We start from the raw sequence: 26,951 nt of genomic DNA on the forward strand, positions 1-26,951 counted from the left end.
AAGGCAAAGGAAACAAAAGCAAAAATAAACTTTTGGGACTTCATCAAAATCAAAAGCTTCTGCACAGCAAGGGAACATTCAAGAAAACAAAGAGGCAACCCACAGAATGGGATAAGATATTTGCAAATGACAGTACAGATAAGAGGTTGATATCCAGGATCTATAAAGAACTCCTAAAACTCAACACACACAAAACAGATAATCATATCAAAAAATGGGCAGAAGATATGAACAGACACTTCTCCAATCAAGACATACAAATGGCTTTCAGACACATGAAAAAATGTTCATCATCACTAGCCCTCAGGGAGTTTCAAATTAAAAGCACATTGAGATACCACCTTACACCAGTTAGAATGGCCAAATTAGCAAGACAGGAAATAACATGTGTTGGAAAGGATGTGGAGAAAGGGAAACCCTCTTACACTGTTGGTGGGAGTGCAAATTGGTGCAGCTACTTTTGAGAACAGTGTGGCGATTCCTCAAGAAATTAAAATTAGAGCTTCCCTATGACCCTGCCATTGCACTCCTGGGTATTTACCCCAAAGATAGAGATGTAGTGAAAAGAAGGGCCATCTGTACCCCAATGTTTATAGCAGCAATGGCCATGGTCACCAAACTGTGGAAAGAACCACGATGCCCTTCAACAGACGAATGGATAAGGAAGATGTGGTCCATACACACTATGGAGTATTATGCCTCCATCAGAAAGGATGAATACCCAACTTTTGTAGCAACATGGCCGGGACTGGAAGAGATTATGCTGAATGAAATAAGTCAAGCAGAGAGAGTCAATTATCATATGGTTTCACTTATTTGTGGAGCATAACAAATAGCATGGAGGACAAGGCGAGTCAGTGAGTAGAAGGGAGTTGAGGGAAATTGGAAGGTGAGGTGAATCATGAGAGACTATGGACTCTGAAAAACAATTTGAGGCGTTTGACGCAGTGGGTGGTGGGAGGTTGGGGGAACCAGGTGGTGGGTATTAGAGAGGGCATGTATTGCATGGAGCACTGGGTGTGGTGGAAATACAAGGAATACTTTTTTGCTGAAAATAAAAAAATATATATATATATATATAAATTAAATATATAAGTATCATATAAAAAAAAAAAGCAGGGAGAGAAAGATTAAATATCTCAGTGTGTACAAAACAGGGTGATCTGTCTGTTCCTGATGGATTTTTTGGCTGTGTTTTAGAATACACTATATCCCCAAATTGCAAAGAAATCTGAATATCTATCTATCTATCTACACACACACACACACACACACACACACACACACGTAAATATATATGTATATATATAGTACGTAAATCTATATAATGTAGATATGAAAAATATAAAAGTTTAAAAGCGACTTAAAAACTTACTTTGGAGTAGAATCCATTTGAAGTGGGAAAAAACTAAGAACAAAAGAAAAGAAAAAAGAAATGTAAAATTCTCGCTTTGAAGTGTCAACAAGTCATGAGGAAACATCTGGACCTCAATATATTATTTTCCCCTGGCACTGGTGTTTTACAGTCTTATGGGATCTATAAGTTTGTCATTCACTTGGTCTTTCTTTCTGTCTTCTGGGAAGGGGCCTGATGCTTTGCTGCTCAGGTGTCTTTGCCTGTGTGGACCTTCCCCACCCCTTGTCAGGGAGATGGGCTTAAAGTGAGCCAGTAGTCAGTGTGGCTTTTTTTCTCTGGTGTTTTTCTGTACCTCTTCAGAGGGTAAGAGCAAATATGGCCACTCTGGGGTCTCTGATCCCAGTCAACCTCCTTAACAAACCCACCAGATCATACTGTCTCCAGATTTGCATGCTCTAAACTCCACAGACTTGGTGCAGTTTTCCCCCACAGCAACTCACTCGTGGGGGTCCCTGGGTCTACAAGTGTCACTGTACCCCATGTCTTTGTGCCTGCCTGTGATTGTGGACCCGCAGATGAACCCCACTCCATTGCTTCCAAGTCATGGCTAGGTTTCACCTTACTGTCCCTTTGGGGCCTTTATGGCCCTGAGAGCTGTTGCCCAATTGTGGGTGCAGCCTCTGTGTGCACAAATCTCTGGAGGATCCCACAGTTCACACCTCGTTCAGTTCTCCAGGGTGTTTCACTAGGGCCTGTGATAGTCACTGAGCTCTGTGTCCATGCAACTGTGAGCAGCTGAGGACTCTCACACTCAACCCACTCTGCTGTTTACAGGTCACAGCTAGATGCCATTCTACAGTCCTTTCCCTGGGCCACTGGTGGCCTGGGAGCTATTGCCCAGTCATGGGCACAACACTTTCATCCCTCTTCAGGGATTGTAAACAGCCTGTTCATTCCAGACCTTTTTGGTGTATGCAGGCAAAGAGCAGTCTTCCTTCCAACACAGCTCCCATTTTATGGCCTCCAGAGCTGAGAGTCTCTTCTGGGTTCTCTGAACATAACCAGTTTCTCACTTCTACTGCTTGGGAACTCTATTAGTTCAGGCTCTCCCATTTATTTTGAGTATTCTGGGATCCTGTGACCACAAAGTCCCACCTTAAAATCTGCCTTATTCATCTCTTGTGCCTGCCTCAAAAAGAGATGTCTCTCACTGGAGCAGATTTCTAAGGATTCTGATTTTGTGCTCAGGTGTTCTATCACTTTCCGGTAGCTTACTTATAAAGGCTCCCCCTCCTCCATTTCTTTTCTGATATTTCCCTGCAGAGTCACAATTCTCACCTCCAGCCTTTCAAAAAACAGTCATGTTTCTGCTTTTAGAGGTCCAGGTATATTTTCTTACAACTCAGGGTGAATTTGTGTGTTCAGAATAATTTGAGAGATACCCAGCTAAATTCAGGAGACCAAATGAAACAAGGTCCCTTACTCTCCACAATAAATACATATTGATCAATAATGACTTTGAATGCAAATGGACTAAACACTCAATACAAAAACTATGTAGTGACAGGGTGGATAAAAAGAAAAAATCCATTTATATGCTGCCTATAAGAGATTCATTTAAGACCTCAAGATGCCTGCAGATTGAATGTGAGGGGATGGACAAATAGCAATCATGCAAATATATGTGAAAAAATAAAGCAAATGTAAAAAAAATAAAAAATCCATAGTAGCAATACATACATTGGACAAAATAGACTTTAAAACAAAGACCATAACAAGAAACAAAGAAGAACACTATATACTAATACAGAGGACAATCTAACAAGAAACTATAAGAACTGTAAATATTCATTGACTCAACAAAAGGGCACACAAATACATAAAACAAGTAATAACAAACATAAAGGAAATGATCAGTAGTAATTCTATAATAGTAGAGGATTTTAATACTACACTTACATCAATGGTCAGGTGATTCAAACAGAAAATTAACAAGAAAAGAATGGCTTTGAATGACATATGTACCAGATGGATTTAACAGATATAATCAGAATATCCTATCCTAATGTAGCAGAATATGCATTATTTCCAGGTGGACATGAAACATTCTCTAGAATAAATCTAATATTAGGCTACAAAACAAGTCTCAACAAATTTAAAAAAAAGATCAAAGTCATACCATGCGTGTTTCCTGAACACAATGTTATGAAACTGGAAATTACACACGCAGAGCTCTGGAAAGAGCACAAATACATGGAGGTTAAATAACATCACACTAAACAATGAATGGGTCAACCATGAAATCAAACAAGAAATAAAAACCACATAGGAACAAATGAAAATAAGAACACAATGGTCCAAAGTCTTTGGGATCTATCAATAACAGTTTTAAAAGTTTATAGCAACAAAGCCTACCTCAAGAACCAAGAAAACTTGTCAAATAGACAACCTAACCTTAAACCTGAAGGAGCTAGAAAAATAACAACAAACAAAACACCAAATCAGCAGAAGGAAGGAAATAATAAAGATTTGAGCAGAAATAAATGATACAGAAATGAAGAAAACAACAGATCAATGAAACCAGTGGCTTGTTCATTGAAAATAATCAATAAAATTGATCAACCTCTAGCCTGGTTTGTCAAATAAATATGACCACAAACGAGAGAAGAGAATTAACAGCCAACATCACAGAAATACAAAAATTTTAAGAGACTATTATGAAAAATATATCCCAACAAATAGTATAACTTAGAAAAAATAGATACTTTCCTATGAAGATAACCTCCCAAAACTCAGGAAGAAATGAAAAAGTTGAAAAGACCATTTACTAGCAAGGAATTTGAATCAGTAATAATAAAACAAACAAACAAACAAAACAAGGTCCAGGACCAAATGGCTTCACAGGTGAATTCTACCAAATATTTAAACACGAATTAGTGCCAGTTGTCAAACAATTCCAAAAAAATGGAAGAGAAAGGACAGCTTCCAAATTCATTTTATGAGGCCAGCTTTACACTGATACAAATACCAGGTAAAGACATTACCAAAAAAATAAATAACTAAATAAAAGGACAATTGCAGGCCAATGCCTCTGATAAACAGATACAAAAATTTTCCATTAAATATTAGCAAACCAAATCCAATACTACATTAAAAAAATTTTCAACATGATAAAATATGATTTATTTCTTGTGTTGTAAGGGTGGTTCAACATTTGCAAATCAATTGTGATACATCACATCAATAAAAGAAAGGATAAAATATGCTTATTTCAATAAATGCAGAAAAGTATTTGAAAAAGTACAACACACATTCATGATAAACACCCTCAACAAAGTAGATTTAGAGGTAATATACCTCAACATATTAAAGGCTGTATATGAAAATCACACAGTTAACATTATGTTAACTCAATAGTGGAAAACTGAGTTTTTCCCCTAGGGTCAGGAACAAGACAAGGAGGTCCACTCTACCTACTTTTATTCAACTTAGTACTGGAAGTCGTAACCACAGAAATCAAACAATGAAAAGAAATATAACGGCATCCAAACTAATAATTAAGTAATTTAATATTTGTAGATGACCTGGTACTATTTAAAGAAAACCCAAAAGGCTTCACCAAAAAACTAGAAATGATAAATTAATTCAGTGAAGTACAGGATATAAATTCAATGCACAGAAATCTGTTGCATTTCTATACACTAATAAGGACATAGCAGGAAGTGAAAATAAGAAAAAAACTCCATTTACATTTGCACCAAAAATAATAAAATACCTAGGAATATGCTTAACCAAAAAGGTGAAAAACCTATACTTTGATGTCACGGCTGGCGCGACAAATCAACCAGGAAACGTGAGGGTAAGAGGCTGGTGAAAAGAAATTAAGAGACAAAGAGATGGGGGCAGGAGGGACACTGAGGAGGATGTCCAATAGTGTCAATTTTATTCCACAACATACAAGCATTTATAAGGCAGATCACAATAGGAGGAGTAATACATCAGTACCTAGTCAGATGACTGCAAGTTTCTATAACAAGTTTACATTAACTACAAGCAAATTTTGTGATTCCAGGTAGTCACGGCTAATGCCATAAGCAAGACAATCAACCAGGGAGTGGGTTATGGGAGGTACAGGAACAACAAGGACCAACTAAGAATTCATGACCCTGACCACATTATTCCCCTCTGTAGGGAGAGGGTGTGGGAAGTCACATAGGCGAGTGCACGACACATAGCACAGACCCTTTCTCAGTGTTACTCAACTTTCCCGTCCTTAACCTTGTCAAGGTGTCCAGACTTTAAAGGAGACACAAGTCAGGGCCTGGTTTGGTCCTCGACTCCAACCATGCCATGGCCTCCAACACTCTGAAAACTACAAAATACTGATGGAAGACACTGAAGACAAAACAAGACATGGAAAGATATTCCATGCTCATGGATTGGAGAACAAATATTGTTAAAATATCTATATAGCCCAAAGCAATCTATACATTCAATGAAATCTCTATCAAAATAGGGATATGTTGAGGCACCTGGGTGGCTCAGGGGGTTAAAGCCTCTGCCTTTGGCTCAGGTCATGACCTCAGGGTCCTGGGATCGAGCCCCGCATCAAGCTTTCTGTTCAGCAGGGAGCCTGCTTCCTCCCTCTCTCTCTCTGCCTGCCTTTCTGCCTACTTGTGATCTCTGTCTGTCAAATAAATAAACAAAATCTTTAAAAAAATTCAAAATAGGGATATTTTGCAGAACTAAAATTAAAAATCCTATAGTTTATGGAACCATAAAAGACTCTGAATAGACAAAGCACTCTTGAAAAAGAAAAACACAAATAGAGGTATCACAGTTCGGAACTTTAAGCTATATTATAAAGCTGCTGTAATCAAAACACTATGGAGGGAGCCTAGGTGACTCAGCTGGTTAAGAGACTGCCTGTGGCTCAGGTCATGATCCTAGAATCCTGGGATTGAATCCCACAATGGGCTCCCTGCATGGCAGGGAGTCTGGTTCTCCCTCTGACCCTCCCCCCATCTCATGCTCTCTTTCTCTTTCACATTCTCTCTCAAATAAATAAATAAAATCTTTTTAAAAAACCTATAGTACTGGCACAAATATAGATGGATAGATGAATGTAACTGAATAGAAAATCCAGAAATAAGCCCATAATTATATGGTCAATTAGTCTTCAAGAAAGTAAGAAAGAATATCCAAGAGAAAAAAGACAGGCTTTTCAACCAATGGTGTTGGGAAAACACCATGTGCAAAAAGACAGCCATGTGCAAAAGAATGAAACTGGCCCAGTTTCTTACACCATACACAAAAATTTAAAAAAATGGATTAAAGTTCTATATGTGAGACCTGAAACCATAAAAATCCTAGAAAAGAACACAGATAATTAATTTCTCTAACATTGCTCATAGCAACATCTTCCTATCTATGTATACTATGACAAGAGAAACAAAAGCAAAAACAAACTATTGAGATTACATTAAAATAAAAACTTCTGCACAGTGAAGGAAACAATAAATAAAACTAAAAAGCAACACATGGAATGGGAGAAAATATTTGCAAATGACATATCCAATAAATGGTTATTATAAAAAAATGTAAAGAACTAATAAAACTAACAACCAAAAAACAGTCCAATTAAAAATGGACAGAAGACATGAACAAATATTTCTCCAAAGACGACTTTCAGATGTCCAGCAGACATGTGAAAAGATTCTCAACATAATTCGTTATCAGGGAAATGCAAATCAAAACTACAATGAGAGGGGCATCTGGGCTGCTCAGTAATTAAGCGTCTGCCTTCAGCTCAGGTCATGATCCCCAGGTCCTGGGGTTGAACCCCTCAATAGACTCCTTGCCCATCAGGACCCTGCTTTTCCCTCTCCCACTCCCCCTGCTTCTGTTCCCTCTCTTGCTGTCTCTCTCTTTCTCTGTCAAATAAATAAATACATAAAATCTTATTAAAAAACATACAATGAAATATCTCCTCACATCTGTCAGAATGGCTAAAATTAACACAGGAAACAACAGATGTTGGTGAAAAATATGGAGAAGCAGGAAATCTTTTGCACTGTTTGTAGGAATGCAAACTGGTGCAGCCAATCTGGAAATCAGTATGGAGGTTCCTAAAAAAGTTTAAAATAGAACTATTGCATGTTTCAGTAATTGCAATACTGGGTATTTATCAAAGCAGTACAGAAACACTAGCTCAAACGGATGCAGGCATCCATATATTTATGACAGCCATTATTTACAGTAGCCAAAGTATGGAAGTAGGCCAAGTGTCCATCAATAGATAAATGGATAAAGAAGATGTGGCATATAATATATATGTACATATATATGTACATGCATATATATACATGTACATATATATATATATATTCAATAGAATATTATTCCTACATAGAAAGAATGAAATATTGCTATTTGCAATATCATGAATGGAGCTACAAAGTATAAAACTAAGTGAAAAATTCAGCGAGAGAAAGACAAATATCATATGATTTTACTCATATATGGAATTTAAGAAAACAAATAAGCAAAGAAAAAAGAGAGAAAGACAAAGTAAGTAACAGACCCTAAACTATAGAGAACAAAGCGATGGTTATGAGAGGTGAAGTAGGAGCGGGGTTGGGTGAAATATGTGATGGAGATTAAAGAACATATTTATCATGAAGAGCACTGAGTAATGTATAAAATTGTTGAATCACTATATCATACACATGAAACTAATAAAACACCTTATATTAACAATACTGGAATTAAAATTTAAAACAGTAAAAATTTATTACGACCAGTTATATGCCAATAAGCTTAGCAACCTAGATGAAATGGATGCATTCCTGGAAAAATATAAACTACCAAAATTGAACCAGGAAGAAATCGACAACCTGAATAGACCGATATCTAATAATGAGATTGAAGCAGTGATCAAAAATCTCCCAAAAAACAAGAGCCCAGGACCTGACGGATTCCCTGGGGAATTCTACCAAACCTTCCAAGAAGAAATAACACCTATTCTCCTGAAGCTGTTTCAAAAAATTGAAGCAGAAGGAAAACTTCCAGACTCTTTCTATGAAGCCAACATTACCCTGATCCCCAAACCAGGCAAGGACCCTACCAAAAAGGAGAATTTCAGACCAATATCACTGATGAATATGGATGCTAAGATTCTCAACAAGATCCTAGCCAACAGGATCCAACAACACATTAAAAAGATTATCCACCATGATCAGGTGGGATTCATCCCTGGACTACAAGGATGGTTCAACATTCGTAAATCAATCAATGTGATACAACAAATTAATATGAGAAGAGAGAAGAACCACATGGTCCTCTCAATTGACGCAGAAAAAGCATTTGACAAAATCCAACATCCGTTCCTGATTAAAACGCTTCAAAGTATAGGGATAGAGGGAACATTCCTGAACCTCATCAAATCTATCTATGAAAGACCCACAGCAAATATCATTCTCAATGGTAAAAAGCTTGCAGCCTTCCCATTGAGATCAGGAACAAAACAAGGATGCCCACTTTCACCACTCTTGTTCAACATAGTATTAGAAGTCCTAGCAACAGCAATCAGACAACAGAGAGAAATAAAAGGTATCCAAATTGGTAATGAAGAAGTCAAACTCTCTCTCTTCGCAGATGACATGATTCTTTATATGGAAAACCCAAAAGACTCCACCCCCAAACTACTAGAACTCACACAGCAATTCAGCAGCGTGGCAGGATACAAAGTCAATGTGCAGAAATCAGTGGCTTTCTTATACACTAACAATGAAAATACAGAAAGGGAAATTAGAGAATCGATTCCATTTACTATAGCACCAAGAACCATAAGATACCTGGGAATAAACCTAACTAAAGAGGTAAAGGATCTATACTTGAGGAACTATAGAACACTCATGAAAGAAACTGAAGAAGACACAAAAAGATGGAAGACCATTCCATGCTCTTGGATCGGAAGAACAAACATTGTTAAAATGTCTATACTGCCTAGAGCAATCTATACTTTTAATGCCATTCTGATCAAAATTCCACCGGCATTCTTCAAAGAGCTGGAGCAAATAATCCTAAAATTTGTATGGAATCAGAAGAGACCCCGAGGTATAGAAGATGGCGGGGTACTAGGAAGAGGCGTCTTTTAGGCTGGTACCCCAAAGTGAGCTGATTACCTACCAAAGAACTCTGATCACCCATGAAATCAGCCTGAGATCAGAATTATACACGTCTGGATCTCTACAGGGGCAGAAGACGCCAGTGAGCAGGTAAAGCGGAATGGGAACAGCGGACTGATATCGGAAGATAAACAAAAGGGGGAGGGAGCCACCAGAGGCGACCGGTGCAAAAGTAATACCCCGATACGAGCGAGAGTGCCCTGCGTCTGGGGACCAGCATTAACTCGGAGACTGGTTGAAAGCACTCCAAAAGAGCAAAGGATCGCGGGGGCGGCTAGGGACAGGGGCTTGAGTCCCTGGTCCCAGACGGCCTCCCCGGCGCGGAGGCAGAGAGAGTGCGGCGGAGAAACCGGCTCCTGGTCCCTAAGCCGCCAGCGTGCCCCAGAGCGCGGGGTTCCGGCTCCTGTGAGGGGATGGGAGCCGGTCTGCAGAACGCGCGCTAGCCCTACCACAAAGCTTGAGATGCGCGTGCACGTCGCTCCAGCTCTCCTGGGTTTCTAAGGCCCTGGGGCGCTTCTTGACCCGGGCCATTGTTTCAAAGTCTAAGCCTCGCGCGCGCGAAACTCTTCCCCGGACAGAGGCGCGCAAAAGCCCAGCCTGCGGCTTACGGACCAGCGCCCCGTTCTCAGTGCCCCAGACGCGCGCCCGACCCACAGCCGCCTCTGAAAAGAGGTGCGCGCAAGCCGGGCACTCCCAGCCCCGGCCGGCGGCAAAATCTCAGTGTGCGATCGCTGCTTGGAACCTCTCTGGCGGTCAGGAGCTCCCAGACAGCCGCCACTGCCTTGGCTTTGGGGACGAGCAAAAGATCCTGCGCCCCCAGGGTCTTTAACTTGGAACCTGCACTGCCAGCATCCAAGGGGGAATTTATTCAGCTTCTGCACCCAGACTGAGGCTTCTGAGACGGAGATCAGGAAGTGTTCCAGGGTGCACCTTGACTGCACCAGAGTTGATACATCCAGCTACATCTGTTCAGTCTTCTCCCACCAAAATGACTAGGAGGAGGAATGCCCAACAGAAGAAAAATACAGAGGATGGACCTTCCGCAACAGAGCTAACGGCTATCAACATAGACAATATGTCGGAAAGAGAATTCAGGCTAACAATTATCCAGGCAATAGCTAGGTTGGAGAAAGCCATGGATGACCAAACAGAATTGATTAGAGCTGAACTGAAAGCGACCAGACAGGATGTTCACAATGTTAGGGCGGAGCTTAAAGCTACCAGGGAGGAGGTCCACAATGCTCTCAATGAGTTCCAATCCAATCTAAACTCTCTCAAAGCTAGGGTAACTGAGACAGAAGATAGAATTAGTGATCTGGAAGACAAACAGATAGAGAGAAAGGATCAGGAGGAAGCCTGGAACAAACAGCTTAGATCCCACGAAAGCAGAATTAGGGAAATAAGTGATGCCATGAAGCGTTCCAACGTCAGAATTATTGGAATTCCTGAAGGGGAGGAGAAAGAAAGAAGTCTAGAAGATGTCGTGGAACAAGTCCTTCATGAAAACTTTCCGAATCTCGCGAATGAAACCAGCGTTCATGTACTAGAGGCTGAACGGTCTCCACCCAAGATTATACACTCCAAAAAAACATCACGACACCTGATAGTCAAATTGAGAAATTATAATTGTAGGTATAATCTCTTGAAAGCTGCCAGGGCAAAGAGGCTCCTTACTTACAGAGGGAAGCCCATCAGAATAACGTCAGACCTGTCCACAGAGACCTGGCAAGCCAGAAGAGGCTGGCAAGATCTATTCAGGGCACTAAATGAGAAGAACATGCAGCCAAGAATACTTTATCCAGCAAGACTGACATTCAAAATGGATGGAGAGATAAAGAGTTTCCAAGACCGGCAAGACTTAAAAGACTATGCAACCACCAAGCCGATACTGCAGGAAATATTAAGGGGGGTTCTATAAAAGAGGAAAAATCCCAAGAATAGCATTGAACAGAAATATAGAGACAGTCTACAGAAAGAAAGACTTCAAAGGTAACTCGATGTCAATAAAAACGTATCTATCAATAATCACTCTCAATGTGAATGGCCTCAATGCACCCATAAAACGGCACAGGGTTGCAGATTGGATAAAACGACAGGACCCATCCATATGCTGTCTACAAGAGACCCATTTTGAACCTAAAGATACACGCAGACTGAAAGTGAAGGGGTGGAGAAGCATCTTTCATGCCAATGGGACTCAAAAGAAGGCAGGGGTAGCGATTCTCATATCAGATAAATTAGACTTCAAACTAAAGACTGTAGTCAGAGATACAGAAGGACACTACATAATCCTTAAAGGGACTATCCACCAAGATGATCTAACAATTGTAAATATCTATGCTCCCAATATGGGAGCAGCCAATTACTTAAGAAAACTGTTAATCAAGATAAAGAGTCATATTGATATGAATACACTAATCGTAGGAGATCTTAACACGCCTCTTTCAGAATTAGACAGATCATCGAAGCAGAAAATCAATAAAGAAACAAGAGCATTGAACGACACATTGGACCAGATGGACCTCATAGATATATACAGAACATTCCACCCTAAAACAGCAGAATACTCATTCTTCTCAAGTGCACACGGAACCTTCTCCAGAATAGACCACATACTGGGTCACAAATCAGGACTCAGCCGATACCAAAAGACTGAGATGATTCCCTGCATATTCTCAGATCACAATGCTTTGAAACTGGAGCTCAATCACAAGGAAAAGTTCCGAAGGAACTCAAACACCTGGAAGCTAAAGACCACCTTGCTTAAGAATGCTTGGATCAACCAGGAGATCAAAGAAGAACTGAAACAATTCATGGAAACCAATGAGAATGAAGACACTTCGGTCCAAAACCTATGGGATACAGCAAAGGCGGTCCTAAGGGGAAAATATATAGCCATCCAAGCCTTGCTCAAAAAAATTGAAAAATCCAGAACACACCAGCTGTCTCTACACCTTAAAGAACTGGAGGATCAACAACAAATCAAACCAACTCCACACATAAGAAGGGAAATCATCAAGATTAGAGCTGAGATCAATGAGGGAGAAACCAGAGATACAGTAGAACGTATCAATGAAACTAGAAGCTGGTTTTTTGAAAGAATCAATAAGATCGATAAGCCACTGGCTACACTAATCCAAAAGAAAAGAGAGAAATCCCAAATTCATAAAATTATGAATGAAAGGGGAGAGATCACAACTAACACCAAGGAAGTAGAAACAATCATCAGAAGTTACTACGAACAGTTATATGCCAATAAGCTTAGCAACCTTGATGAAATGGATGCATTCCTGGAAAAATATAAACTACCAAAATTGAACCAGGAAGAAATCGACAACCTGAATAGACCGATATCTAATAACGAGATTGAAGCAGTGATCAAAAATCTCCCAAAAAACAAGAGCCCAGGACCTGACGGATTCCCTGGGGAATTCTACCAAACCTTCCAAGAAGAAATAACACCTATTCTCCTGAAGCTGTTTCAAAAAATTGAAGCAGAAGGAAAACTTCCAGACTCTTTCTATGAAGCCAGCATTACCCTGATCCCCAAACCAGGCAAGGACCATACCAAAAAGGAGAATTTCAGACCAATATCACTGATGAATATGGATGCTAAGATTCTCAACAAGATCCTAGCCAACAGGATCCAACAACACATTAAAAAGATTATCCACCATGATCAGGTGGGATTCATCCCTGGGCTACAAGGATGGTTCAACATTCGTAAATCAATCAATGTGATACAACAAATTAATAGGAGAAGAGAGAAGAACCACATGGTCCTCTCAATTGATGCAGAAAAAGCATTTGACAAAATCCAACATCCGTTCCTGATTAAAACGCTTCAAAGTATAGGGATAGAGGGAACATTCCTGAACCTCATCAAATCTATCTATGAAAGACCCACAGCAAATATCATCCTCAATGGGAAAAAGCTTGCAGCCTTCCCGTTGAGATCAGGAACAAGACAAGGATGCCCACTTTCACCACTCTTGTTCAACATAGTATTAGAAGTCCTAGCAACAGCAATCAGACAACAGAGAGAAATAAAAGGTATCCAAATTGGTAATGAAGAAGTCAAACTCTCTCTCTTCGCAGATGACATGATTCTTTATATGGAAAACCCAAAAGACTCCACCCCCAAACTACTAGAACTCATACAGCAATTCAGCAGCGTGGCAGGATACAAAGTCAATGTGCAGAAATCAGTGGCTTTCTTATACACTAACAAGGAAAATACAGAAAGGGAAATTAGAGAATCGATTCCATTTACTATAGCACCAAGAACCATAAGATACCTGGGAATAAACCTAACTAAAGAGGTAAAGGATCTATACTTGAGGAACTATAGAACACTCATGAAAGAAATTGAAGAAGACACAAAAAGATGGAAGACCATTCCATGCTCTTGGATCGGAAGAATAAACATCGTTAAAATGTCTATACTGCCTAGAGCAATCTATACTTTTAATGCCATTCCGATCAAAATTCCACCGGCATTCTTCAAAGAGCTGGAGCAAATAATCCTAAAATTTGTATGGAATCAGAAGAGACCCCGAATCGCTAAGGAAACGTTGAAAAACAAAAATAAAGCTGGCGGCATCACCTTACCTGATTTCAAGCTTTATTACAAAGCTGTGATCACCAAGACAGCATGGTACTGGCATAAAAACAGACACATAGACCAGTGGAACAGAGTAGAGAGCCCTGATATGGACCCTCAACTCTATGGTCAATTAATCTTCGACAAAACAGGAAAAAATATACAGTGGAAAAAAGACAGTCTCTTCAATAAATGGTGCTGGGAAAACTGGACAGCTATATGTAGAAGAATGAAACTCGACCATTCTCTTACACCGTACACAAAGATCAACTCAAAATGGATAAAAGACCTCAACGTGAGACAGGAATCTATCAGAATCTTAGAGGAGAACATAGGCAGTAATCTCTTCGATATCAGCCACAGCAACTTCTTTCAAGATACGTCTCCAAAGGCAAAGGAAACAAAAGCGAAAATAGACTTCTGGGACTTCATCAAAATCAAAAGCTTCTGCACAGCAAAGGAAACAGTCAAAAAAACAAAGAGGCAACCCACGGAATGGGAGAAGATATTTGCAAATGACAGTACAGACAAAAGGTTGATATCCAGGATCTATAATGAACTCCTCAAACTCAACCCACACGAAACAGACAAACACATCAAAAAATGGGCAGAAGATATGAACAGACACTTCTCCAATCAAGAAATACAAATGGCTATCAGACACATGAAAAAATGCTCATCATCATTAGCCCTCAGGGAGATTCAAATTAAAACCACATTGAGATATCACCTTACACCAGTTAGAATGGCCAAAATTAACAAAACAGGAAACAACATGTGTTGGAGAGGATGTGGAGAAAGGGGAACCCTCTTCCACTGTTGGTGGGAATGCAAGTTGGTGCAGCCTCTTTGGAGAACAGTGTGGAGATTCCTCAAGAAATTAAAAATAGAGCTTCCCTACGACCCTGCAATTGCACTCCTGGGTATTTACCCCAAAGATACAGATGTCGTGAAAAGAAGGGCCATCTGTACCCCAATGTTTATAGCAGCAATGGCCACAGTCGCCAAACTATGGAAAGAACCAAGATGCCCTTCAACGGATGAATGGATAAGGAAGATGTGGTCCATATACACTATGGAGTATTATGCCTCCATCAGAAAGGACGAATATCCAACTTTTGTAGCAACATGGACGGGACTGGCAGAGATTATGCTGAGTGAAATCAGTCAAGCAGAGAGAGTCAATTATCATATGGTTTCACTCATTTGTGGAGCATAACCAATAGCATGGAGGACAAGGGGCGTTAGAGAGTAGTAGGGAATTTGGGTAAATTGGAAGGGGAGGTGAACCATGAGAGACTATGGACTCTGAAAAACAGTCTGAGGGGTTTGAAGTGGCGGGGGGGTGGGAGGTTGGGGTACCAGGTGGTGGGTATTATAGAGGGCACAGCTTGCATGGAGCACTGGGTGTGGTGAAAAAATAATGAATACTGTTTTTCTGAAAATAAATAAATTGGGAAAAAAAAAAAAAAAAAAAAAAGAAGAGACCCCGAATCGCTAAGGAAATGTTGAAAAACAAAAATAAAGCTGGCGGCATCACCTTATCTGATTTCAAGCTTTATTAAAAAGCTGTGATCACCAAGGCAGCATGGTACTGGCATAAAAACAGACACATAGACCAGTGGAACAGAGTAGAGAGCCCTGATATGGACCCTCAACTCTATGGTCAATTAATCTTCGACAAAACAGGAAAAAATATACAGTGGAAAAAAGACAGTCTCTTCAATAAATGGTGCTGGGAAAACTGGACAGCTATATGTAGAAGAATGAAACTCGACCATTCTCTTACACCGTACACAAAGATCAACTCAAAATGGATAAAAGACCTCAACGTGAGACAGGAATCTATCAGAATCTTAGAGGAGAACTTTGGCAGTAATCTCTTCGATATCAGCCACAGCAACTTCTTTCAAGATACGTCTCCAAAGGCAAAGGAAACAAAAGCGAAAATAAACTTCTGGGACTTCATCAAAATCAAAAGCTTCTGCACAGCAAAGGAAACAGTCAACAAAACAAAGAGGCAACCCACGGAATGGGAGAAGATATTTGCAAATGACAGTACAGACAAAAGGTTGATATCCAGGATCTATAATGAACTCCTCAAACTCAACCCACACAAAACAGACAAACACATCAAAAAATGGGCAGGAGATATGAACAGACACTTCTCCAATCAAGACATACAAATGGCTATCAGACACATGAAAAAATGCTCATCATCATTAGCCCTCAGGGAGATTCAAATTAAAACCACATTGAGATATCACCTTACACCAGTTAGAATGACCAAAATTAACAAAACAGGAAACAACATGTGTTGGAGAGGATGTGGAGAAAGGGGAACCCTCTTCCACTGTTGGTGGGAATGCAAGTTGGTGCAGCCTCTTTGGAGAACAGTGTGGAGATTCCTCAAGAAATTAAAAATAGAGCTTCCCTACGACCCTGCAATTGCACTCCTGGGTATTTACCCCAAAGATACAGATGTCGTGAAAAGAAGGGCCATCTGTACCCCAATGTTTATAGCAGCAATGGCCACAGTCGCCAAACTATGGAAAGAACCAAGATGCCCTTCAACGGATGAATGGATAAGGAAGATGTGGTCCATATACACTATGGAGTATTATGCCTCCATCAGAAAGGATGAATACCCAACTTTTGTAGCAACATGGACGGGACTGGAAGAGATTCTGCTGAGTGAAATCAGTCAAGCAGAGAGAGTCAATTATCATATGGTTTCACTCATTTGTGGAGCATAACCAATAGCATGGAGGACAAGGGGCGTTAGAGAGGAGTAGGGAATTTGGGTGTAATTGGAAGGGGAGGTGAACCATGAGAGACTATGGACTCTGAAAATCAGTCTGAGGGGTTTGAAGTGGCGGGGGGGTGGGAGGTTGGGGTACCAGGTGGTGGGTATTATAGAGGGCACAGCTTGCATGGAGCACTGGGTGTGGGGAAAAAATAATGAATACTGTTTTTCTGAAAATAAATAAATTGGGAAAAAATTTAAAAAATAAAATTTAAATATTCAAAAGTTATATGAAAAAATTATTTCATTTAGTTTTTTCCTCTGAAACCATCATACTGCTCATGGACATCTTGATATAATTCTAAATAACCAGTGGTCAGTGGGTCATTATAAAGATATTTCCAGACTGTCCTTGCAAAGGAAGAAACTAGCTCGAGGTTTTAAAAGTCATTTAATGGCTGAGCTGACACCATAATTCAGGTCTTCTTCCTTCTGGGGCAGAGCTTCAGTTTTCTATACCTATGGAAACACATATCTTAGATTCTCTGAGATGATTACTATTATCTGGTTAGGATATAACTGACTTCAAAAATTACATTATTCTTTCCTGTAACATGGTGTTTATTGGTATACATGGAAAACATTACTGAATACAGAACTACCAAATATGGATTATATGAACAATCTCTTAAAGAAAAGAAATGAATAAATTATATTTAATCATAGTAGTTTTAAAGTTCTCCTTACATTCTTCCTGAAACCTAATCTGGAGGCATAAATGTTTTTGAAAGATACTAAGAGATTCAAAAGCAAAAATTATGGCATATTCCTTCAAACATGATTCTCTGTCAGTGTTCACCATCTCTCTGAATGATAATATTTAAACCTTGGGCTCTTCATCATTATCTCCCTATCCCTTGTTACTCCTCCTTTCAATCCATGAAATGATCCTCTCACAGTTACCTCATATATCTATTTAATTTTTTCACTTCTCTTTATCTCTTACTAGTGTACCCCCAGCTTCCCATTTCTACCAGCTCCCTAGTCTAGGCTATTATCATCTCTTTCCTGGTCTTCTTGATTTTCCTTTCGGCTCACTGCAAAAAAGTCCCATGCTTCTGCAAAATAATCTTTTTATAATACAAAGATGTCCACTTCACCTCCCTGTTAAAAGCTTTGTAATGTTTTTCCCATTAGTAGTCATAAAGAAGAAAATAATGTTGCTTAATCCTGGGACACTTCTTTAACAATGAATTTTCCATTCTTTTGGAACTCAATATTTCCTTCCTAACTTTTTTTTAATTAGGTAAAATATAGTTTTGTATGCTCTATGTCACTGTACTCCTCTGCCATTCTTGTCAATCATGTTTCTAATTTTACATATTTTTGTGTTGTTATTTGATTAGTATTTGTTTCCTTCACTAAAAGTCTATGAAGATAGGAGCATTTTTTAATTCACTCATCAGTGTGCATATTTGTCTTTGACTGAACTTCCATAGCAAAATATGATAGATTGGATGGCTTAAACAAAAGAAATAATTTTTCATAGTTCTACAGGGTGGAAAGTGCAAGATCAAGGTGCCAGCAAGACAGACTTCATTCAGAGGCCTCTTCTTTCAGCTTGTGTGTGACTGCAATTTTTTTGTGTACTTACATGGTTTCCTCTTTGTGCATGTGTGAGGAAAGATAGCAAGCTATCTGATGTCTTTTCTTTTAAGGACACTAATCCCATCATGAGGGTCCCCCTCATTACCTCATCTAACATTAATTATCTACCAATGTCTCTATATCTAAATACCATCATATATGAAATGGGGGTACAAACATTACACATCATCCATTACAGGGTCTGGTACACATTAGTCCTCAATAATTATCTGTTGTAAGAATAAAATAATGGATTAATTTTTTCTGGCATAAATGCATGAGTAGCTGTTTCCTTGCTCCCTAGTGAAACTGGTGAAAACTGTAAAATAAAATAAAATAAGTCCCTTGGAAATAATCTTAAGGTAAAACATCAAATAAGGAAGCATCTATTCAAGACAATTTATGAAAATACATATTTGAGTCATGACTTCTTACTTCCTCATTTCTCCCAATTTAGTGAGGCAATGAATCCACCCCAGACTGCTGCAGCCGAAAACAGGACCCCCTCTTTTCCCAGCTCTGAACAAAAGACTTTGTCCCCAGGAAAAGTATGACTTCCATATTTGTATCCTGTTTCCAGCTGCTTGTTAGTGAGGCTAAGTCCTAGGTAAGTGTGTTTCAGAGGTGATGGCTAACATTTCCACCTAGACCCCACTTTTGGAGTGGTGGTTCTCCCTTGGGTGTGACACAATGAGAGTATTAGGGTCTTGATGGCCATTCTTCGAGCTCATAAGGTAATATTTCCATCCAAACACAGACAAACCCAGATCATTTCAGGCTGCTGAATATTCTACTACCCAACCTCCACTAAATGATCAGATCCTGGAGTAAGGGTGTCACTTATAGAGAAGCTTATCATCATACTTACCCTCAGTTCCAGAGTCCTGGTTTAGAAATTTTGCCTGGATGGAGAAACAGACTATAAAACTGTAGTTCCTGATGTCTTCCCAAAGGAATAAACTTTATTTGCAATGGAACATAGAAAACTTAAATCTAGGGAATACTCAAGAATACTGAAGATTGTAATGAAAGGCAATTAGGTGGTTTCATGGACCTAAGAAATACAGACAGTAATGAAGGACAGTTAGCTTATAGTAGATAAAGTGGTCTTTATCTACTGATAAAGACCCATCCTCCTGGGTTCAGAACAAATATCAAACACTGATCTCAGAGACTATTTCACCAAAGGAGATATAATTTGATGAGACTAGAATTTAGAGGTATTTATGGCTCAAGATATTGTTGGAAATGATATAGCAATCAGCCAGCAATTTGTGGAGCATAACAACTGGAAGGAATCCAGGTAAGAGTGGAAGAAAATCCTACCGGTACCATTGTCATCCCAAGATAGTGATCTATCCCAAGATGGCCAAAGCTGTGTTGGGGAGCATGATAGACTTAACACTGTGGTAAGGAACAAACTTCACCAAAATAATCTAGCTAGTTACTTAACTAAATCAAGCAAATAATGATAACAAATCCCAGAGAAGGATAAGAAGTACCCAAAGTTTATAGAATATATTATCTAAAAGGTCTGGTTATGAAATCAAAATTAGGAAGGTTGAAGACAATGTCTATTTCTATATAATCTACACACCAGTTAAAAAAAAGGCAACAGAAATCACCTGGGATAATAAACCAGTGTTGGACTTAACAGGGACATATATTGAAATAGTTATTACAAATGTTTACAGAACTAAAGGAAAACATGATTAAAGAAATTAAGAAAAGTCACTGGGTGTGGTGAAAAAATAATGAATACAGTTTTTCTGAAAATAAATAAATCAATTTAATAAAAAATAAATAAATAAAAATAAAAAAGAAACTAATATAATGTTGGATGTTAATTATACATCCCATTTTTCCCATTTATTTATTTTCAGAAAAACAGTATTCATTATTTTTTTTCACCACACCCAGTGCTCCATGAAAGCCGTGCCCTCTATAATATCCACCACCTGGTACCCCAACCTCCCACCCCCCCGCCACTTCAAACCCCTCAGATTGTTTTTCAGAGTCCATAGTCTCTCATGGTTCACCTCCCCTTCCAATTTACCCAAAAGCACATACCCTCCCCAATGTCCATAACCCTACCATCTTTCTCCCAACCCCCCATCCCCCCAGCAACCCACAGTTTGTTTCGTGAGATTAAGAGTCACTTATGGTTTGTCTCCCTCCCTATCCCATCTTGTTTCATGAATAAAATTTTTAATTAAAGAAATATATGTTTTTAAAAATTAAAAAAAAAGAAAAGTCTAATGATAATGTTGCATCAAATAGAGAATATCAACTAGAAGAAATTTTGAAAAACAACCAAGTTAAAATTCTGGAGTGAAAAACAAAATAACTGAAACTTAAAAAAAAAAAAGAAAACAAACAAAGTATTCCTCTATATTAGACTTGAACTGACAGAGGAAAGAATAAGCACACACGAAGCTAGATCAAAAGTGGCTATGTTAGCCAAAGAACAAATGAAAATAAATGAAGAAATCTGAACAGAGTCTCAAAGAAAGGTAGGACATCATTAGGAACATCAACATATGTGTAATGGGAGTACTGGTAAGAGATTAAAAAAAATAAAAAAGAAGAAAAAATATCTAAAGAGATAATAATCTTTCCAAGTTTATTGAAAAACAAACCTATATATTCAGGAAACAACAAACTTCAAGTAGGATAAATAAAAAGAGACCAACAAACAGATATAACATAACAAAATGCTGAAAATCAAAGACGAAAAAATCTTGAAAGAGCAAGAGAAAAACGGCACATTGCTTAAAGGGAACCACAGTAAAATTAACAGTTGACGTCTCACTAGAAACAGTGAAGGCCAAGGCATTGAGATAACATATTTTTTGAGAAGTACTCTAAGAAATAAACTGTTCACCAAAAATTCTTTATCTAGCAAAACTATCGTTCAAAAATAATGACGAGATACTTTCACAGATAAATAAAAACCGAGATAATTTAATGCTCAGACTTGCCTTACATGAAATACTAAAGGAAGTTCCTAACACTGAAAAGAAGTGACACAAAGTATGTTACCTATTTCAAATGGAATAAAATTAGGAATCAATAATTGGGATAAATTGCAGAAATTCACAAATACATGGAAATTTAAAAACACACTCATAAACAACCAGTGGATTAAAGAAGAAATACAAAGGGAAAAAAAAAAAGAAATATACTCTATGGTCAAATAATCTTTGTCAAAGCAAAAGAAAAGATGGTATTAGAATCTGCATAAACAAAGAGCATCAGTAAAAATAATTATATAATTATAAGAGAAATTACAAATGTATGTTTTTTGCCATTTTTCTTAACTTATGTAAAAGACAATCGTATAAAATAATGTGCATAAATTGCCTTATTTGACTTATACTAAAAATATAAAGTATGTATGTATAATTTAGTTGCCAATAATAGCACAAAAGAAGTAGATGGGAGAAAGGCTATAGTAGTGAAAGAAAATAACAATAGATGATAAGATAATATTACAATATACTGTTGGGTTTGTAACATTAATAGATAAAAGAAATATAACAATAATACCACAAAAAGAGGTAAAACTACACAACAATTACATTTCTACATATTACTAGAATTGTACAAATATAAATCTCAAGCTGATTCTGATAAATTAAGGTGTAAAGATAAACCCTATGGAAATTGCAAAATAACCTTGAAAATATAATGAAATGATACAAATGAAATTTAAATGATAGTTCATTTTTATTTAATTTTAACTCCAGTGCAGTTAGCATATTATGTTATATTACTTTCAGGTGTGCAATATAGTAATTCAACAAATCCATATATTACTCATTGATTATAAAGTAGGTGGACTCTTAATCCCATAGATTCATTAGATAATTTTACATGACCAGATAAAATGGTAGTTTAGAAAATATTGATCCAATGTCAAACAAAGCACTAAGGCAGGAATAAAGTAACAAAAACATGAGACACATAGAAAACAAAAAGTAAACTGTCACATAATTCCAAATATATTATCAATGAATGTGAATATATTAAACAATTCAAACAAAAGACAAACATTGTCAGTCAAGAAAAAAATATTCCAACTAAATTATATACATGAGATACACTTTAGAGTCAAGAACACAAATTGAAACTAAAAAGATAAAAAATATATATATTATGGAAAAATAAACCACAGGAAAGGTAGAGAGTCTATATTAACATTAAATAAAATTGAATTTAAAACAAGAAATTATTACTAGAAATAAGTGAGAAACTTTTATAATGAAAAGAACATCAATCTATCGAGAAGATATATCAATTATAAATGTATGCACTTAAGAAGAGAAGACAAAATGCATTAAAAAATTGACAGAAACAAAGGTAAGAGCAGAAAATAAAACAAAAATAAATAATTCAATACCTTACTTTCAATAATTTGTAAAACAACTAGACAGAAAGTCAACAAGAAAATAAAATGCTTGAAAAGCACTATAAAGCACTATAATGCAACTAGACATGGCACATCCCTAGAACACTCCATTCAGCAACTCAACAATAAAATATACATTTTTTATGAGTGTACAATAGAATATTCTACAAAATAGACCATATCCAAAGCAACAAAATAAACCTCAATAAATTTTAAAATATAGAGTAACACAAAGTATGTTACCTATTTCAAATGGAATAAAATTAGGAATAAATAATTGGGATAGATTGCATAAATTCACAAATACATGGAAATTTAAAAACACACTCATAAACAACCAGTGGATTAAAGAAGAAATATAAAGGAAAAAAAAAGAAATATACTCTATGATCAAATAATCTTTGTCAAAGCAAGAGAAAAGTATCCAGTGGAAAAAAGATAGTCTCTTCAAAATGGTGTTCAGAAAATTGGACAGCTATGAAATTTGACCATTCTCTGACACCATACACAAAGATAAACTCAAAACGATTGAAAGACCTCAATGTGAGACAGGAATCCATCAAAATCCTAGAGGAGAACATAAGCAGTAATATCTTTGACATCAGCCACAGCAACTTTCAAAACATGTCTCCAAAGGCAAAAGGAAACAAAAGCAAAACTGAACTTTTGGGACTTCAAGATAAAAAAAAAAATCTGAACAGCAAAGGAAACAGTCAACAAAACAGAAGCAGCCCATGGAATAGGAGAAGATATTTGCAAATTACACTACAGACAAATGGCTGATATCCAAGATCTATAAAGAACTCCTCAAACTCAACACAAAAAAAAAAAAACAGATAATCATGTCAAAAAATGGGCAGAAGACAAGAACACTTTTTCAAAGAAGACATACATATGCCTAGCAGATGCAGAGAGAGTCAATTATCATATGGTTTCACTTATTTGTGGAGCATAACAAATAGCATGGAGGACATGGAGAGATAGAGAGGAGAAGGGAGTTGGGGGAAATTGGAAGGGGAGGTGAACCATGACAGACTATGGACTCTGAAAAACAATCTGAAGTTTTTGAAGGGGCAGGGGGAGGGAGGTCGGGGTACAAGGTGGTGGGTATTATAGAGAGCATGGATTGCATCAGCACTGGGTATGGTGCAAAAATAATGAATACTGTTATGCTGAAAATAAATAAAAAATAAATTTAAAAAATGTTCATCATCAAGAGCCATCAGGGAAATTCAAATCAAAACTACATTAAGATACTACCTTATACCAGTTAGAGTGACCAAAATTAACAGTACAGTAAATGACAAATGTTGGAGAGAATGTGGAGAAAGGGGAAGCCTCTTACACTGTTGGTGGGAAAGAAAGTTGATGCAGCCACTTTGGAAAACACTGTGGAGATTCCTCAAAAAATTAAAAATAGAGCTTCCCTATGTCCTGCATTTTCACTACTGAGTATGTAACCTAAGGATACAGATGTAGTGAAAAGGAGGGACATGTGCAACCCAATGTTCATAGCAATAATGTCCAAAATTGCCAAACTGTGGAAAGAGCCAAGAAGTCCTTCAACGATGAATGGATGAAGAAGATGAGGTCCATATATACGAGGGAATATTATGCAGCCATCAGAAAGGGTGAATACCCAACCTTTGTATCAACATAGATGGGGCTAGAGGAGATTATTCTGAATGAAATAAGCCCAGTGGAGAAAGTCCATCATCATATGTTTTCACTTACTTGTGGAGCATAAGGAATAACATGGAAGACATTAAGAAAAGGAAAGGAAAAGTGAATTAGGGGAAATTGGAGGGAGAGATGAACCATAAGATACTGTGGACTCTGAGAAATAAAATGACGATTTTGGAGGGGAGGGGGGATGAGTGAGCCTGGTGGTAGGTATGAAGGAGGGCATGTATTGCTTGGATCACTTGGTGTGGTGCATAAACAATGAATCTTGGAACACTGAGAAAATAAAATTAAATATAAAATTAAAAATAAGAAATAAAAAAGGAAAAAAGAAAATACCTCAAGATGAATCAAAATAAAGGCACTGACTATTAAACCCTGTAGTACATAGATAAAGCAGTGCTTAGAAGGAAATTTACAGCAGCAAGTACCAATATTAAGATAGAAGATCTCAAATCAATAATCAAACCTTGAACCTTAAGTCATCAGAAAAAGAATAACTTTCCACTAAACTTCAGTCAAAAGGAATGAAATAATAAAGATTAGAATAGCATTTGATGAAATAAAAATATATTAACAATACAGAAAATCAATGAAAACAAAAATTGACTCTTTGAAAATTGCTGAACATTTTTATCAACAAAATTAATAAACTTTTAGTTAATCTGATTAAAAATAAGATTCAAAATAACAAATCAAAAATGAAAGAGTAACATTATTATCAACATTATAGAAATGAAAAAAAAAATTAATGACATGAACAGCTGCTTACCCAAAACATTACATAACTTAGATGAAATCAGTAAATTCCTGAAAACATAAAAACTATAAATGACTCAAAATTTGCAGACAATCTGAATAAGCTGTACTATTGAGTGTATTGAATTAGTAATTTTATTTTTTATCATTTATTACTTTTTTAATTTAAAGTATTTTATTTATTTACTTGAGGGAGAGCACAAGCAGAGTGTGGGCAGGGGGTGCAGGACAAGGGTCCTCCCAACATAGCAGGGAGCCTGACATCAGCCTCAATCTAAGGACCCTGAGATCATGAGCTGGACACAAGTCAGATGCCTAACAAACAGAGCCACCCAGCTGCCACTAATATTCTTATTTTTATTTTTAATTTTAAAATTTTTGTTATACTTTTATCTCATTGTGTGTTTTTTATTATTCATTAGTTTTTGACGTAGTGTTCAATGATTCATTTTTGCATATAATACTCAACACTCACTACAACACATGATGTCCTGAATACCCATCACCAGGCTATCCCATCTCCCCACCCCACTCCCCTTTGAAATCCTCAGATTGTTTCCAGGAGTCCATAATCTCTCATAGTTTTTCTCCCACTCTGATTTCCCCCTGCTTCTGTTTTCCCTTCCTTCCCCTAATATCCTTCATGCTATTCCTAATGTTCCACATATGAGTGAAAAAATATAACTGTCTTTCTCTGCTTCACTTATTTCACTTAGCATAATCCCCACCAATTCCATCCATGTCAATGAATGGTGGGTATTAATCCTTTCTGATGGCTGAGTAATATTCCATTGCATATATGAACAACATCGTTTTTATCCATTTATCTGTTGAAGGACATCTCAGTTCCTTCCACAGTTTGGCTACTGTGGACATTGTTGCTATGAACATTCGGGTGCATGTGGCCCTTCTTTTCACTACGTCTATATCTTTGGGGTAAATACCAAAAAGTGCAAATGCTGGGTTATTGGGTAGCTCTATTTTTACTATGTTAAGAATCCTCCATACTGTTTTCCAAAGTGAATGTATCAACTTACATTCCCACCAACAGTGTAAGAGGGTTCCCCTTTCTCCACATCCACTCCAGCATCTGTCATTTCCTGCCTTGTTAGTTTTAGCCATTCTAACTGGTGTATGGTGGTATCTCAATGTGGTTTTGATTTTAATTTCCCTGATGGCTAATGATATTGAACATTTTTCATGCACCTGTTGGACATTCATATGTCTTCTTTGGAGAAGTGTCTGTTTTTGTCTTCTGCCCATTTTTTGACTTGATTATTTGCTTTTTTTTGTGTTGAGTTTGACAAGACCTTTATAAATCTTGGATATCAGCCCTTTATCTGTAATGACATTTGCAAATATGTTATCCCATTCTGTGAATTGCCTCTTTGTTTTGTTGACTGTTTCCTTTGCTGTGCAGAAGCTTTTTACCTTTTTTTTCCATTTTTAATTTTTCTTATTGTGTTATGTTAGTCACCATACAATATATCATTCGTTTTTGACACAGTGTTTCAAGATTCATTGTTCATTTATAACACCCAATGCTCCATGTAATA

This window comes from Neovison vison, chromosome X (genome assembly GCF_020171115.1).
Source record: "Neovison vison isolate M4711 chromosome X, ASM_NN_V1, whole genome shotgun sequence".
Taxonomy (NCBI): domain Eukaryota; kingdom Metazoa; phylum Chordata; class Mammalia; order Carnivora; family Mustelidae; genus Neogale; species Neogale vison.